Source organism: Microplitis mediator, chromosome 11 (assembly GCF_029852145.1).
Source record: "Microplitis mediator isolate UGA2020A chromosome 11, iyMicMedi2.1, whole genome shotgun sequence".
In the NCBI taxonomy this organism is placed as follows: domain Eukaryota; kingdom Metazoa; phylum Arthropoda; class Insecta; order Hymenoptera; family Braconidae; genus Microplitis; species Microplitis mediator.
Genome location: NC_079979.1, coordinates 1,808,714 through 1,825,622, shown reverse-complemented (window position 1 = coordinate 1,825,622; position 16,909 = coordinate 1,808,714).

Sequence of the window (16,909 nt, the reverse complement as noted above, 5' to 3'; positions counted from 1 at the left end):
ATCATCATTATTATTATCATTATTACTGTACGGTCATACAACAGCTGGATTAAATAAAGACAGAAATCAGTAGTAAATATAAATATAAAAAAAAAAGTTAAATACAAACGGTCGATGTCCCTTCTCTTCTTTATTTTGCTCATCATCAACTTGACTACTGAATTTTTTATTCCTCCGACCCTCAGTCCGCGGACTCGAGACATTCCAGATGAATAAAGTAATTCACTAAAATTACTCTTTATATTTTAACAATTGATACAACACATTCTGATATTTTTTCATATTTTTTTGCTAAAGACCCAGACCGTGGAGAGAGATCGTGATAGGGGGGAGGGATTTTTTTTTCTTTTATTGCGTCTATAGACTGGGTCATAATTGTGGGACGAATGTTTTTTTGTTTTTTTGGAAGAGGAGGGGGAGAAAATTGGGAAAATTTAATTTGATTTTTTTAGGGAGAGGCAGGGCTGGGATATAACGAGATGGTGAGTGATCAGAATTTAATCTTTTTTGGAAATTTTGCGAAAAAAATGATGATATTTGGAATTTGCTGAAAATTCCTCACGGAAAATTCAAATTTCCTTTCGAAAATTTGTTCACTTTCTCACCTTCAAATGAATTTCAACTCTTTTAGAATTTTTTTTTTTAAAACTACTGACCCTACTCTCGTCTCCGCTGAATTTTCTACTTAAAACCCTCCCACAACTTCAAAATCCCCTTGAAAATTCCCCATAAAAACAAACAATTCAACTCCTCCCTTCCAAAAATTCCAAATTTCCCTCCCTTTCATTTTTAAACTAATTTTCAAGTCACTTAAAATTTTTTTTCTATAATTCACACCCTCTAGGCTTTTCTCCACTAGATTTCCAATCCAAAACCCTTTCATGACTTCAAAATCCCCTCAAAAATTCCCCATAAAACAAACAATTTAACTCCTCTCTTTCAAAAATTCCAAATTTCTCTCCTTTTCTCTCCAAAACTAATTTTCGACTCACTCAAAAGAATGTTTTTTGAACTTCAATCACTCTACACTTTTCTCTACTAAGTTTCCTATCCAAAACCCTCCACACACTTCAAAATCTCTTCGAAAATTTCCCTTAAAAAACGATTCAATTCTCCCCTTTAAAAATTTCAAATCTCCCTCCCTGTCTTTCCCAAACTAATTTTAAACTCACTTAGAAATTTTTTTTCTAAAATTCACACACCCTACGCCTTATTCCACTAAATTTTCTATCCAAAATCCTCCTATGACTTTAAAATCTCCTCCAAAATCCCCCATAAAACAAATAACTCAACTCCTCCTTTTCAAAAATTTCAAATTTCCCTCCTTTTCTCTCTAAAATTAATTTTCGACTCACTCAGAGAAATTTTATCCAAACTTCACTTACTCTACACTTTTTTCCACTAAATTTCCTATCCAAAATCCTCCTATGACTTCAAAATCCCCTCAAAAATTCCCCATAAAAAAACCTCAACTCCTCCTTTTCAAAAATTTCAAATTTCCCTCCTTTTCTTCAAACTAATTTTCCCACCTCCCAATTTTTTTTCCAAAAATCCCCCCACCCTCTTTCCACTAAATTCCATACTCAAAATCCCCTCCTGCTCTCAGAATCTCCCTAATGAGCCAAAACCTAACGAACTAATTTAGTCCGTCAGCTGCTCAACACATCGGGTGCCAGTTTGCCGATAAAATCTCTCCGCACATAAAAAAACCTTCTGCACTCATACATACATATATATATACATACCTACATATATCTATATATACATATATATCGATCTCAGAGATCGATATATAGATTTCCAGAAGCGATTGCACCGAACTAGGACTCAAATCACCTGGCGGTCTTTTACTCAATCGATCTACCGATCGGACCGCGAGTTAAACCCAGAGGAGGGACCAGGCAAGAAAACACGTCACGTTTTTATTCCGTGCGTGCTCTAAAAGGGTCTTTTTTTTGCCAGTTACTGTAAATGTTTATTATTTTCTCAGGTCTTGGCTCTGTAGAGAGGGAGAGAGAGGGAGTCAGTATGTATATATATACATATATATTGTAGCATGTGTATAGTATATAGTATATAGTTGTTAATACGTCGTCACGCGTCTCTGAACAATGGCATTAATAGGCCCCGGCGAGTTATTAATTGCCAGTACCCGCCGGATATGACTGTCTATAGCTATAGACTCGGTTGTAGATATGTTATGTGTGGATGTGTAATGTATGGATGTATAGAGAGAGGATACCAGTCTCGATTCATTCGTTGACGAGCGATTGTTCCACCTGCCAACTGGTTCAATGTCAAACAATCCAACAATCCAACATTTTTATGCCGATTCTTAGAGTTGGTTTTATTTTTTTTTATTCCTTCGAGGAGATATTTATTCAAAACGATCTTTCTCACTGTCTTATACATCTAATTTCCTATCTGAAACACTCCCATAACTTTGAAATTTTTTATGGAAAACATTGATGAACATTTTCGTGGTAAACTTCAAATTTTTTTACCTTTTCGAATTTTAAATCGATTTTTGGGCTTACAAATTTTTTTAAAAAAGAAATTGAGTATCTGAGAATTTTCTCCAGGAAATTTTCGATCCAAAACCCTCCTATGACTTCAAAATTCCCAAGAAATTTCCTTATGAAAAGAGTTTTTGAACTGTCGGTCGAAATTTCGAAATTTCCTCCTTATCAAATTTAAAATCGATTTTCGGGCTTACAAAATGTTTTAAAAAGAAATTGAGTATCTAAGAATTTTTTCCAGCAAATTTCCGATCTGGAACACTCCCATGACTTTGAAATTTTTACGGAATTTCCACATTAAAAAAATTGATGAAATCTTTCTTGGTCAAAATTTCAAATTTTTCCTCCTTGTCGAATTTAAAATCGATTTTCGGGCTTTCAAAATTTTTTTAACAAAAAATGAAATATTGGACACTTTTCTCCAGCAAATTTCCTATCCAAAACCCTCCTATGACTTCAAAATTCCCAAGCAATTTCCTTATGAAAAAAGTTCTTGAACTCTCTGTCGGTCAAAATTTCGGATTTTTCCTCCTTATCGAATTTAAAATCGATTTTTGGGCTCACGACATTTTCTTTATGAAAAATCTAGTACCTGAGAATTTTTTCCATCGAATTTCCTATCCAAAACCCTCCTATGATTTTAAAATTCCTAGGAAGTTTCCTTATAAAAAAAATTATTGAATTTTCTTTTCTTAAAATTTCAAATATTTTCTCCTTTTCAAATTTAAAATTAATTATCGGCTGTAAAAAAATTTTTTCCAGAATAATTAAATGTCTGAACTTCTTCTCGAAGAAGTTTCCAATCTGCGACCCTCCAAAACTTTGGAATTTCTCAAAAAATTTCTTAACTGAAAAAAATATTGAACTCTGGCTTATTCAAAATTTCGCTTTTTTTCCTCCTTCTCTCACTTCAATTTAGGCTTCTTTATCAGCAAATTTATTTTTTGATGACCTTCAAAAATTTCAAAATTTTTGGAAAAATTTATCATAAAATAATGAATGAATTTTCAAAAAATTTGGGTTGGGAAAAAGATTTATGAGGAGTCAAGGAAGTAAAGTAGGAAATTTAAAAAAAAATATGGTCTTCAGTTCACCCTGCCTACCACAAAAATTTTCCCACAAATTTCCCAGCTCAAAAAATCCGAAATTTCAATTTTTGAAAAAAGTCTATTTTGCCCCTCTTTCAAAAGTACCCGTCATGGTACTCATTTAACTCGTCACCAAATTATCTACCCCCTCCACTACTTCAACAATTTTTTAAAAAAATTTCTCAGCTCAAAAAATCAAAAATTTGAAATTTTCAAAAAAACCAATTTTACCCCTCTTTCCAAAAGTACCCTTGTTGGTACTCATTCAACTCGCCACCGAATTCCCTACACCCCCAGCCCCTAATTACTGCAAAAAATCTTATTTCCTAAAAAATTTCCCTAAAAATCCCAATTTCAAATCTCAAGTCATCCAACCGTCAATTTCGATTCTCCTTAAATTCACTATAAAATATTAAATAATTACAGTGGATATAAATAATTATGAGGCTGAAGAGTCCCACGGTAACCCTTGAGTGGATGGTAATCCTCGATGATGGATTTGTAACCCTCTTAAATATAAAACTACTCAATATTAAAGCAATAGTGTCACCGCGATTGATAAAACTTGTCCCTTTATATTCACCTGGGCCAATAAAATAAATAATCCACAATGTATATTAATATCAACAACAACAAACATGATTACACATTCACATTTGCACACATACACACACACGCACACGCACACACAAATCAAGAGTGGGGATATGGTAATTTATAGGGGATTCACATTTATGTTAATAACTTTTATTCAAATCTCAGGACTACGACCTGGGAAATATTTTTGTCTAAATTTTAGTGTGTGCGTGTGCGTCTGCGTGTGTGTCATTGGCACTTGATCCGGATAAAGATTTATTGGTTACATACTTTGTATTTAATGCTACTGTACTCTATAAAATGAGATAGCAATTGAATTATTATTCAAAATATCCAGGGTTCAAATTTGGGCCTCATTATAAATTTTGGTAACGTTGGGGTCTTTCAAGTGGATAAGGGACTCGGGAAAATTTTCTTACGACTTTAGAAAGATAATTACTGATTTTAGGCAGCAAAATTGTCATTCGACCGACGGTCAGTTTTTGAATTTTTCGTCTGTTCCCGCGCGAAATTTATTTTTTCAAAAATTTGACAGAATCATTTTTGACGTCAACTGTCGATTGAATGAAAAGGTGATATTTTATACAGCTCACTTAAAAAAATTTATTTATGAGGGTATAAAGTGTTTTTGGAAAAAGTTGGGAGGATTTGGAAATTTAGAAAAATGATCAGAATTCAGAATTTCCGGGGATTTTTGAATTTTTTTTAGTATTGAAGATTGGAAAGGTCGGATTTTGAAGTTACTAGATATTTATGAAGTATATGTTTGAAAATTTCCATAGAAATTCTTAATAAAAGAAAAACAAATTCTCCCTTTCTCAAAAATTTACATTTTCCTGCGTTTTTATTTGAAAGTTCTGGAATTGTTTTTAACTAGATACCGTACAATATTTGGCGGTAAATTTTCTAAACAGCCACCGTTTGACTTTAAAATTACCATAAAAATTCCCAAAAAAAAAATTAGAATTCTTCCGTTTCTTCAAAACTCTGAATTGGTCCCTTTTTTTTCTTTTCCAAAATTAAATTTTGACCCTTCCTAGCCTCTTTTCCATCAAATTTTTCACTCAAAACTCTCCCAAAATTTCAAAATTCCTTCAAAATTCCTCGTAAAATAAATTACTGAACTCTTCCTTCTCCAAAATTCAAAATTTCTCCTCCATTTCTTGTTCAAACTCAATTTCAACCCTTCCAAAAATTTTTTTCCAAAAAATTGTGTACCCCACCATTTTTCCCACCAAATTTCACATCTAAAACCCTGCCATGACTTCAAAATTCTTCAAAAAATTCCGTCTAAAAAAAAAAATCCAAACTCTCCCATATGTTCCCAATTAACTTTCTTTTGCCTCCTCCCTCTCTGTCCTTCTTCTCTCTACTCGTATTTTAAAATCACAACAAAAAAACTATGTACCGATACAAATAGACTGAAAATGGCTTAAAAGTAAATGGTAATTTGTTTACGTGAGCACGAAACCAGTTCGGCAAACTATCAAAGCTTTTTTTGCCTACGTGCGCTGTCTGCTGATACCCGCCAACGATTACCATATCCCCCCCCCCTTCTTTCTTTTACTCCTTCCCTTTCTACTCCTCCCTATTTTTATAATACATGAGAGAAATAGTACGAGACATTTAGGCGACTATTCTGATATTTATATATATATATATATATATATATATATATATGTTTGTTATCAAACTAAGGGGAAATAGAAGAATTGGAGCAAGTTTATTTTACATTTGAGATATTGAAATTATTCATTACATATATGTATATTTATATATATGTATATGTATATATTTTTTTTTGGTATCAATTTTAACGTTCTATTAAGTCGTGGCATAACTTAATAATTAATTTTTAGATAAAAGTTTGTAAATAATGTTGAATGATTGCGCTATCGAACTCTGAATTATTCATTGCATGGTTTAGATATTTTTATTTATTTTTGTTTTTGTTTTGAAGAAAAATTTATTGCTCTTGAATTTCTCATAAAATTAAAAAAAAAATGACGCATAATTCTCCGGTAAATTAAAAAAAATACAGCAGATTCTCTATAAAAATTGGGAAAATTTGATCTGAAAATCCTCATAAGAGGAAAAAATGTCCCATAAAATTTTTTGTAAAATTAAGAATTAAATTTCCCCATAGAAATCCTTCGAAACTACAAAATTAATTTCTTACATGAAATTCCCCATATGTAAAAAAAATTGCCCCATAAAAATAAAAAAAAAATTACGTATAATTTTTCATTAAATTTTAAAAAATTGACCAGATTTTCTATAAAAATTGGGAAAATTTGATCTGAAAAATCCCCATAAAATGAAAAAATGCCCCATAAAATTTTTCGTAAAATTAAAAATTAAATTTCCCCATAGAAATCCTTCTGAAACAAAAAATTCATTTCTCACAGGAAATTTCCCATATGTAATAAAAACTGCCCCATAAAATTAAAAAAAAACTGCTAAGAATTCCCCATAAAATGAATAATTCAACTTTCCCATAGAATTAAATTCCCTATGGAATAGAAAAAAAATTGCTCAAAATACCCCATAAAAATAAAAATAAATTTTTCTTGTAGAATCCCCCATAAAATTAGATACTGAACTCTCCCATCAAATTTTCGATTAAACAAAAAAAAATTGCGTACAAAAGTTTTCTACGAAATTCCCCATGAAATTTCCCAGTAATTAAAAAAAAGCACCATGGAATTCTCCATTACAATTAAAAAAATTAGATCTATAGAAGTCCCCGGAAAAATAATAATTTAACTTTCCCATAAGATTCCCTAAGATATAAAAATATCAACTGCCCCATAAAATTCCTCATAAAGTTAAGAAAAAATTTAATCTATAGAAGTCTCCATAAAAATAATAATTTAACTTTCCCATAAAATTCTCTAAGATATAAAAAAATCAACTGCCCCATGAAATTTCCCATAAAATTAAGAAAAAATTCCTCCATTAAATAAAAATCGTAATTGCACCTAAAATTCCCCATAGAATTCAAAAACAATTTTAATAATTTTCAAAATTTTTTTTTTTACACTATTAATTTTATTAGTCAGTTAATTTTTTATCCGAATTCTATAAAAATTCCCCATTTTTTAAATTTCTTATTTGAAAACTCAATTTTCATAATTTGATTATTTTCCAAAATTTCAAAATTTTTTCTAAAAAATGAAAGCATTTACATCTACATCCAAAATACATATATATGCATACATATATATATATATATATATATATATATATATATATATATATATATATATATATAATATTTTTAAATTTGAACCCTCAAAAAATCTAGAGCTCAAAAAAAAAAAATTTGAAAGGAAGAGAGAGAGAAATTTTTGAATCGGTAGAGGAATAAAAGCATTAGTGAACTATTTAACCCACAGTATAATGATATTTAATATATATATATTTATATATATATGTAGTAAGATGCCCGACACCCTTCATAAAGGAAATAAAAATAATAAAAAATGATTCAAATTGATATAAGTTGCGGATAGGATGAGGATTGAGGATTGAGGATGAGGATGCAAATGTCCGTAGCTTCCGATCGTAAAGAAATATGCAAATTATTGAGCATGTGCTCGAACCCTTTCTTATATGTTTTTATTGTCAATGTAAGAATAAGTTGGGAAGCCTTTTTTATACGCGATCATGCCGGCCAATAATAATAATAACAATAATAATAGTAATGGGAGGAGAATAAGAGACGCGTCCTTGTCCTTGTCCTCGTCCCCATCGCCGTCCCTATTTCTTGTCCCCATAGATCGAATATTTGCATACATCCAACTTTATTTCCTCTTATTTTATTTATACAGGGGTTATTTTTATACTGTACTGCACTCTTACCACTGCGTGATTTAAGATGATCGAGTCTATTGAAAAATTTTTTTTTCGTCCAGATGCTGGAGTGTGAGCCATTAAGCGAACGCATTTTTTTTTTAAATTATCACGTTCCCATGACGGGTTTAAGTTTTTTTTACATTTTATCGGGTGATTCAAAAATTTTTGAGAAATTTTATCAAGATTTTGACAAACATTCAAACCGTGTTAATTAATCAGCGAAATTTTGACAAAATTATTATGGACGATTCAAAATTTTATTGCAGGAAATTTTTTTAACCTTCAATTACATAAAATTCTTTTTTAAACTGCCGGTTATGTCCTTTTTTAACTCATACTTAAATTATTTACATCCTCCGGTACCTCAAAATTTTTTAAAAATTTTTCCAATCGAAAATTCACAAATTTTATTTTTTTTTAAAAGTATCCTTCATGGTACTCTTTCAAATCGTCAAAGAATTTCCTACACCTTCCAGTACCTCAAAAATGTAAAAAAAATTCCCCAGATCAAAAATTCAAAAATTTCTAATTTTTTTGATTTTCTCAAAAAAATCTATTTTACCCCTTCATTCAAAAGTACCTTAAGATACTTTTAACTGGTCATAGAATTCCCTTTACCCCAGTACTTCAAAAATTAAAAAAAAATTTCACGATTAAAAATTCGAAAATTTCAACTTTTTAAAATTTTTCAAAAGTATCCTTTATGGTACTCTTTCAACTCGTCATGTAATTCTCCACACCTTCCAGTACCTCAGAAATGGAAAAAAATTTCCCCAGATCGAAAATTCAAAAATTTCAAAATTTTTTAATTTTCTCAAAAAAATCAATTTTACCCCTTCATTCAAAAGTACTCTATGATACTCTTTTGACTCATCATAGAATTCCCTCTACCCCAGTACTTCAAAGATTAAAAAAAAAAAATTTCACGATTAAAAATTCAAAAATTTCAACTTTTTCAAAATTTTCTCAAAAGTATTCTTCATGGTACTCTTTTAACTCGTCATAGAATTCTCTACACCTTCCAGTACCTCAGAAACTTCCCAAAAATCCCCCAGCTTTAAATTTCAAAAATTTCAATTTCCAAAAAATTTCAAAAATTCCCTTGGATCCTTTTTTTTTAAACCCTTTCTTCATGGTACTCTTTCTACTCGTTATCAAATTCTCTACCCCCCAGTACCCCAAAAATTCTAAAAATTCAAAATTTTCAATCTCAATCATTTTCCCCCTCCCGCACCTTTCATCCTTTTTTAAAAAAAAATCCGAATAAATTTTCCCTCTCTTTATTTAAAGGGTTAGAAAAATCTATTTAATTATAAGTATGGATAAAAATTGCCAGTGTTTGATTTTCTCATACTTAAGTATGCGGAGGGTGACCCAAATACTCGAGAAGAAGGACCCGATTGAATTCTGATCATATGATAAATAAATTTTATTAATAAATTCAAGAGTTGTGTCGTCTCTTCTCTTCTCTTTTCTTAAAAAAGTGTTTTTACCTGTAGCTATTGTCATATATCTATATATCTATATATATATATGTATTGTATTGTACACCAGGATCTATAACAAAACCCACCTTCTATTGGTTCGTAATACAATAAGCTCTTACCTGACGATCCTGGTGACTTTGTCCTCAATCTTTGATTCTATTCTGGTATCGATTTACGGACTCACCCGCACCCGCAACAACAATTCGGTATATGAGACTTTATTGTGGCCCTTTATGGCCCGTCTTGGGCTACTGCTTTAAGTTACGCTTACACAGGTATTTACAATACCTGTTTACACTTAAGATATTTATATTTTATATATAAACCTCGAGTCATCGGTTTTGAGTTTTATTTATTTTTTGTGGGAATTTTAAGATTAAGAAAAAATATTATTATATAAGTTATGGAATTTTTTAGTTATTTTTTTATCATACCAGGGTTTTGGATACGAAATTTGACAGAGAAAAGGGTGGGCTGATTAGTTTTTTTGAAAAAAAAGTTGGCAAGGGGTAAAAATTTGTTTTTAAGAGAAATGGGAGAGAAATTAGAAATTTTTTAAATGGAAGAGTTGAATTTATTCCTTTTATGGGGAATTTTTAGGGGGATTTTGAAATTTTTGCAGGATTCTGGACACAACAGTTGATGGGAAGTAGGGTAGGGTGAATTTTTTTTTTTTTTAATTTTGGGAGAAGTAAAAATTTGCTTGGAAGAGAAATGGAAGAGAAATTTCGAATTTTTTAAAAGGAAGAATTGACTTTATTTTTTTATAGGTAATTTCAGGGAGATTTTGAAGTTTTGTGAGGATATTGGATAGGGAATTTACTGGAGATTGTAATGGGACAGAAAGTTTTTGGAGCATAAAGTTTTTTAGAGGTTAAATTTTTGATTGAAAGACAAAAAGAAGAACTTGAAATTCCGGAGAAAAAAAGTTAAGGAATTTCTTTATAAAAATTATTTTAGGAGATATTTGGATAGGAAATTTAAAAGAAGACACATTCTCAGTCTCAAAAAAAATTTCAAAGTGCAAAAGATTTTTTCAACCCCAAATAAAATTAACAAAATTGATGATTCTGAAATTATTAGACAATTAATAATTTTTGAATTTTACTCTCAAGAATTCATTTACAAAAAACAAATAAAACTAAAAAAATGCACATGTAGAAAATTAAAAAAGCTATAAGTGCATTTTTTTTTAAATTTATCGTTTCAAAAAATTTTAAAAATAATTAGATGTCGGCTAACTTCCGTATCATCAAAATTTTTAATTTTTTTTTTAAACTGTTATTTTGCCGCCATTTTACTATAAATTACTCTGTCTGAAAAGAAAGGAACTGTCACTGCAACAGGACAACGTCCTGTAGCAGCTACAGGACTTAGTTCTGTAATATTCACAAGATCAGTCCTGTTGCAGCCACAGGAATAATTCTGCCCACATGAAAAAACTATATGTGAAAAAATATTCTTTAAAATATATGAATATTCTAATGTGATTTATTGCACAATATATAAAATAATATTTATATTTTTGCCGTATTAATATATAATATATTATATATATAATAAATAATATAATATAATATAATATAATATAATATAATATAATAAATATAATATAATATATAATAAATAATATATTAAAAAAAAATATATTGCTACAATATATTAATTATATATTTATTAATATAACTTTTTTCATGTATATTTAGCATATATATCTTGGTTTATTTTATTATATATTGATATATTGTATTGAAAGTAGTATATTTATTAATATACAGTATGATGTATATTTTTTATATAAGTTTTCCAGTATATTGCAAAATATATGGTACTCTATATATTTTGCAATATATAACGTCCAATATATTGCAAAATATATGTTACTATACATATTTTTCGTACTATGGTATGTTACATAATAAAAAACATGCATTTTAATTTGTAATTTTCATTTCTGTGCTATGGGGCAGCTTTTCAAAAAATATACATATATAAAGACGATAATTTTCAATATATCGAGAAAAATATAATTTTTAATATATCGAGAAAAATATAATTTGTAATATATTGGAAAAATATAACTTCAATATACCGCAAACCATAGATTTAAACATATAAGTTCTTCCATGTATGATCAATTATATATAATATCAAGTATATATACAGACAATATCACTAATTATATGAGTCAAAATATATATAAATTTTATTATATTATACTTTATAAATTACATATATACCATCCATATATGACAAAAATATATTGAGTATTATATGAGATAATATATATCGAGAAATATAAAACATTATATAAAAAGAAATATATTATTAAAAATATATAATCCAATATATGTAAAAAAACATATATTCATAAATATATATATTTTTGCCGCCATATATTTATCACATATTCACCATATATATTTTTATCAATATATAGGCAAATCTGGAATATGTCGCATATATGCAACATATATATAAATATATGCCTCATATATGCAGATTTGCCCAGACATATCCGGATATATATTTTTTTCGTATGGGATCGTGACAAGTGTGTGTGTGTGTGTTTGTGCGTGTGTGTGTGTGTGTGTGTGTGTGTGTGTGTGTGTGTGTGTGTGTGTGTGTGTGTGTGTGTGTGTGTTTGTGTGTGTATGTGTTTGTGTTTGTTTGTGCGTGTGTATGCGTGTGTGTGTTTGTGTGTGTATGTGTTTGTGTTTGTTTGTGCGTGTGTGTGTTTGTGCGTGTATGCGTGTGTGTGTTTGTGCGTGTGTATGTTTGTGTGTGTATGCGTGTGTGTGTTTGTGCGTGTGTATGTTTGTGTGTGTATGCGTGTGTGTGTTTGTGCGTGTGTATGTTTGTGTGTGTATGCGTGTGTGTGTTTGTGCGTGTGTATGTTTGTGCGTGTGTATGTTTGTGTGTGTATGCGTGTGTGTGTTTGTGCGTGTGTATGTTTGTGTGTGTATGCGTGTGTGTGTTTGCGTGTGTTTTTGCGTGTGTATGTTTGTGTGTGTGTGTGTGTGTGTGTGTGTGTGTGTGTGTGTGTGTGTGTGTGTGTGTGTGTGTGTGTGTGTGTGTGTGTGTGTGTGTGTGTGTGTTTGTGCGTGTGTATGTTTGTGTGTGTGTATGTGTGTATGTTTGTGTGTGTGTGCGTGTGTGTGTTTGTGTGTGTTTGTGCGTGTGTGTGTGTGTGTGTTGTGTGTTTATGCGTGTGTGTGTGTGTGTGTGTGTGTGTGTGTGTGTGTGTGTATGTGTGTGTGTGTGTGTGTGTGTGTGTGTGTGTGTGTGTGTGTGTGTGTGTGTGTCTGTGAGTGGAAAACAAAACATTTCTGTTGCAGCAACATTTCTTTTTTTTCCGTACATAGTAAAAAATCTTCATATAATGTCTCCTTTTTTTTCAAATTTAAAATTTTTTCCATCCCTTAAATGAAATAACGATCTCATAAAATTAATTAACATTAAATTTAAATTAATATAAATACATATATACATATATATCACCCCTTATTTATAACCATCATCAGAATATAAAAATTATAAATCCATATTAATTTATCCATACATATATCTCTATATATATGCATATATATCAATAAACGTGAGAAAAAAAGTAAAAATAATAAAAATAAATTTAAATAATCGTTACGGTTTATTATTTTATTCTTTTATTACTTAACCCGCTAAAACGCGTTTCCATTGAAAATCTCGAGGGGGAGGGGGTACGGGAGTAACTAAGGGGGTATGAAATACCAGGACCCTTAAATAAAAACTAGAGGAATTATATTAAACTTCCATATATATATTTGTAATGTTTGTGATCTCCATTCGGGCATAAATTATTTCCTGTATTAATTTAACGTCTGTCTATTTTACCATATCGAGAATAAATTAATAATGAGTTTTGTTGAATTAAAATTACTAGAGTGGATGTGATATATATATATATAAATGAATATGATATAACTAAAGAGATGGTAATGGTGCGAGTTATTATATCTATACCCTCTGGTTTTAATATATATATGAAGTTGGATGGGTGGTGTTTGGTTGATATTCTGGTTAAATTGGGTGCCAGTCGGCTGAGAAAATTTTAAAAGGTATTGTCTGGTAATGCTAAAAGATAAAAGAATAAACTGGTTCGTTTACTGTTTAGCATAACAGCTACCGGTTAAATTTATTAATTTATTGTTATTAGGGAGTATAGAGAATGACTAGACTAGAGAGGAGAGACGAGAAATCGGAGTCGAGACAGGAATTGATGGATCGGAAGGAAGAACTCTTTTATTTCAAGTGATATATGTATATATACATATATGTGTATAAATATTAATTATCGAGATCGATCACGTGGGAAAAATTATTTTTGCACAAATTTTTTGTTCGGTTTTTATTTTTAATTCTGAGTTGAGTTAAAAAAAAAATTTGGAGTTGAAGAGAAATTTTAAAATTTTAGTAAAGGAAAGAAATTTTTTTTCTAGTTCGGTTTTTTATTTTTGGAAATTTAAGCTGAGGGGGTTTACGAAAAATTGTGAGTTTGATGTGAAATTTTTCAAAAAAATTTTAATTTTTAGTAAAAAAAAAATATTTTAGGAAAAAGTGAAAAATTAAAATTTTTTTTTCATTAATTTCCAGAATTTTTTTATTTTTAGAATTCATCGCTACACAGAAAATTAAGTAATTGTGTTTTTTATGCTAAATTTTTAATTCCAATTATCTAGAATGATTGGAACATTTTTCAATGCAAAAATGGTTAGTGTTATAATTTTTTTTAATAGAATTAATAATTAAAGTAAAAGCAACAATTATTGACGGGGGTCTAATTATTGACACCCTATCCTATTTTAGAACATATTTAATTACCTACTATATTAATAATGATCGTATAAATTTTTAAACAATCTAATATAGAGCCGGATCCCGCATGGAAAAGCTATATATTGTTAAAAGTATATAAAAAAATATATGGTGAATATGTGATAAATATATAGCGGCAAAAATATCTATATTGAAAAATATATGTTTTTTACATATATTGGATTATATATTTATCATAATATATTTACTTGTATATAATGTTTTGTATTTTTCTATATATATTATCTCATATAATGCTCAATATATTCTTATCATATATGGATAGTATATATATAATTTATAAGTATAATATAATAAACTTGATATATATATCCATATATTTTGACTCATATAATTAGTTGTATATGGTGTCTATATAATTGTTTATATATGAAAGAATTTATATGATTACATATATGGTTCGCGGTATATTGGAATTATATTTTTCCAGTATATCAAAACTTATATTTTTCGCAATATATTGAAAATTTTATTTTTTCAATATACTTTTTCAATTTCTACACAATTACACAAAAAAAAGTCAAATTTATTATTTTTTCTCCTTCTTTTCATTGACCTTCTATTTACTGGCAATAATCTAAGAAAAGTAAAAAAAGTGCCATATATTTTACAATATATTGGAAACCATATATTTTGCAATATATTGGAAAACATATATAAAAAATATAAAAAATCCTATATATTAATTAATATACTACTTTCAATATAATATATCAATATAAAAAAGATATATTAAAATATATATGTAAAACATACATAAAAAGTCATATATTGATAAATATATTGATAATATATTCTAGCAATATATTTTTTTTCAATATATTATCATATATTAATACGGCAAAAATATAAATATTATTTTATATATTGTACAATATATTACATTATAATATTCATATATTCTATCATATATGTTTTCACATATTAAGTTTTTTCATGCGGGTAAAGTTAGATTGACGATAAATTTTTACATTTTTCAAATTTTGTGACGCAACCATCAACTTTATCGGAAAATTTTATAGGTCATTTTTTGTAGAGCATTTTATTTTTTATAACTTATCTCAGAAAGAATTTTCGATATTTCTCACTAGTCGTAAGTTATTTGCAATTAACTGAAAATTTAATATAATTAATTTTAAGCAACAAAGTTTAGATTTAAGAAAATTTTCAGTTAATTACAAATAACTTACGACTCGTGAGAAATATCGAAAATTCTCTCTAAAATAAATTATAGGAAATAAAATGCTCTACAAAAAATGTCCTCTAAAATTTTCCGATAAAGTTGATGGTTGCGTCACAAAATTTGAAAAATGTAAAAATTTATCGTCAATCTAACTTTAACTTCGAATAACTTTTGAAAAAATAAAAATATCGAAAAATTATAAGAGACCTTTTTTGTAGAGCGTCAAATTTCCCATAAGAATATAACCTTAAATATTCAAAAGTATTGGTCCCACCGAGAGCTACAAAATTCCAAAGCTTAAAAAATAAATTTTCCCATGTTATTTAAACGGGAAATAGAAAATTGCGATGCGGCAGCTGTTGATATTAATATTAAGAGCTCAAACTTTCACAGTATTTTTTTTTCGTCATTTCCAACAATATTTTCAAAATAATGAAGAAAAAAAAAATAGTCGATTTTTTTGAATCAGTCTAATCTAGATAATTTTCACTACTATCGGACCCGTGTAAAAAAAAAATTCGTTCCTAAAAGATTCCAAAAGAGTTCCGCATGTGGAACTTCTAAATATGAGACAGATTAGAACTTTTTTGGAACGTTAGTAATTTTTATGGTAAACAAAAAGTTTTTATGATATGAGGTAAAAAAAAAAGAATTTAGAGTCAAAAAAGGACGTTTTTGGAAAGTTTTTTGAATTTTATATGGACATTTCAAAAAAGTTCTATAATCACCACTTTTGACATTTTTCGGAAGTTAAAAAAGACGTTCCAAAAACATTCAAAAATGGTCCAAAAATCGTTACTTTACAACCTGTTTTAGAACTAAAATAGACGTTCCAAAAACATTCCAAAAAAGTTCCAGAATTACCACTTTTGACTTTTTTATGGACTAAAAAAGGCATTCCAAAATCACTAATTTTGCATCTTTTGTAGACTAAAGACGTTCTAAAAACATTCCAAAATAGTTCAAAAATCACTACTTTTGAATTTTTTATAGAACTAAAAAAAAACGTCCATAAAATTCCAAGAACTTTCAAGAACGTCCTTTTTTGACTCTAAATTTGCTCATAAAAACTTTTCTTTTTCCATCAAAATTACTAACGTTCCAAAAAAGTTCCATTCGAAGTTCTAATCTGTCTCATGTTTAGAAGTTCCACATGCGGAACTTTTTTGGAATCTTTTTTGAACGAATTTTTTTTACACGGGGGATCGATGGTAGAAATTTTACCATAACTACAGTAGTTTCTATTACTTAATTTTCTGAGTGTAGGAAAAAAAATTCCATAAAAAAAAAAAAAAAAAATGC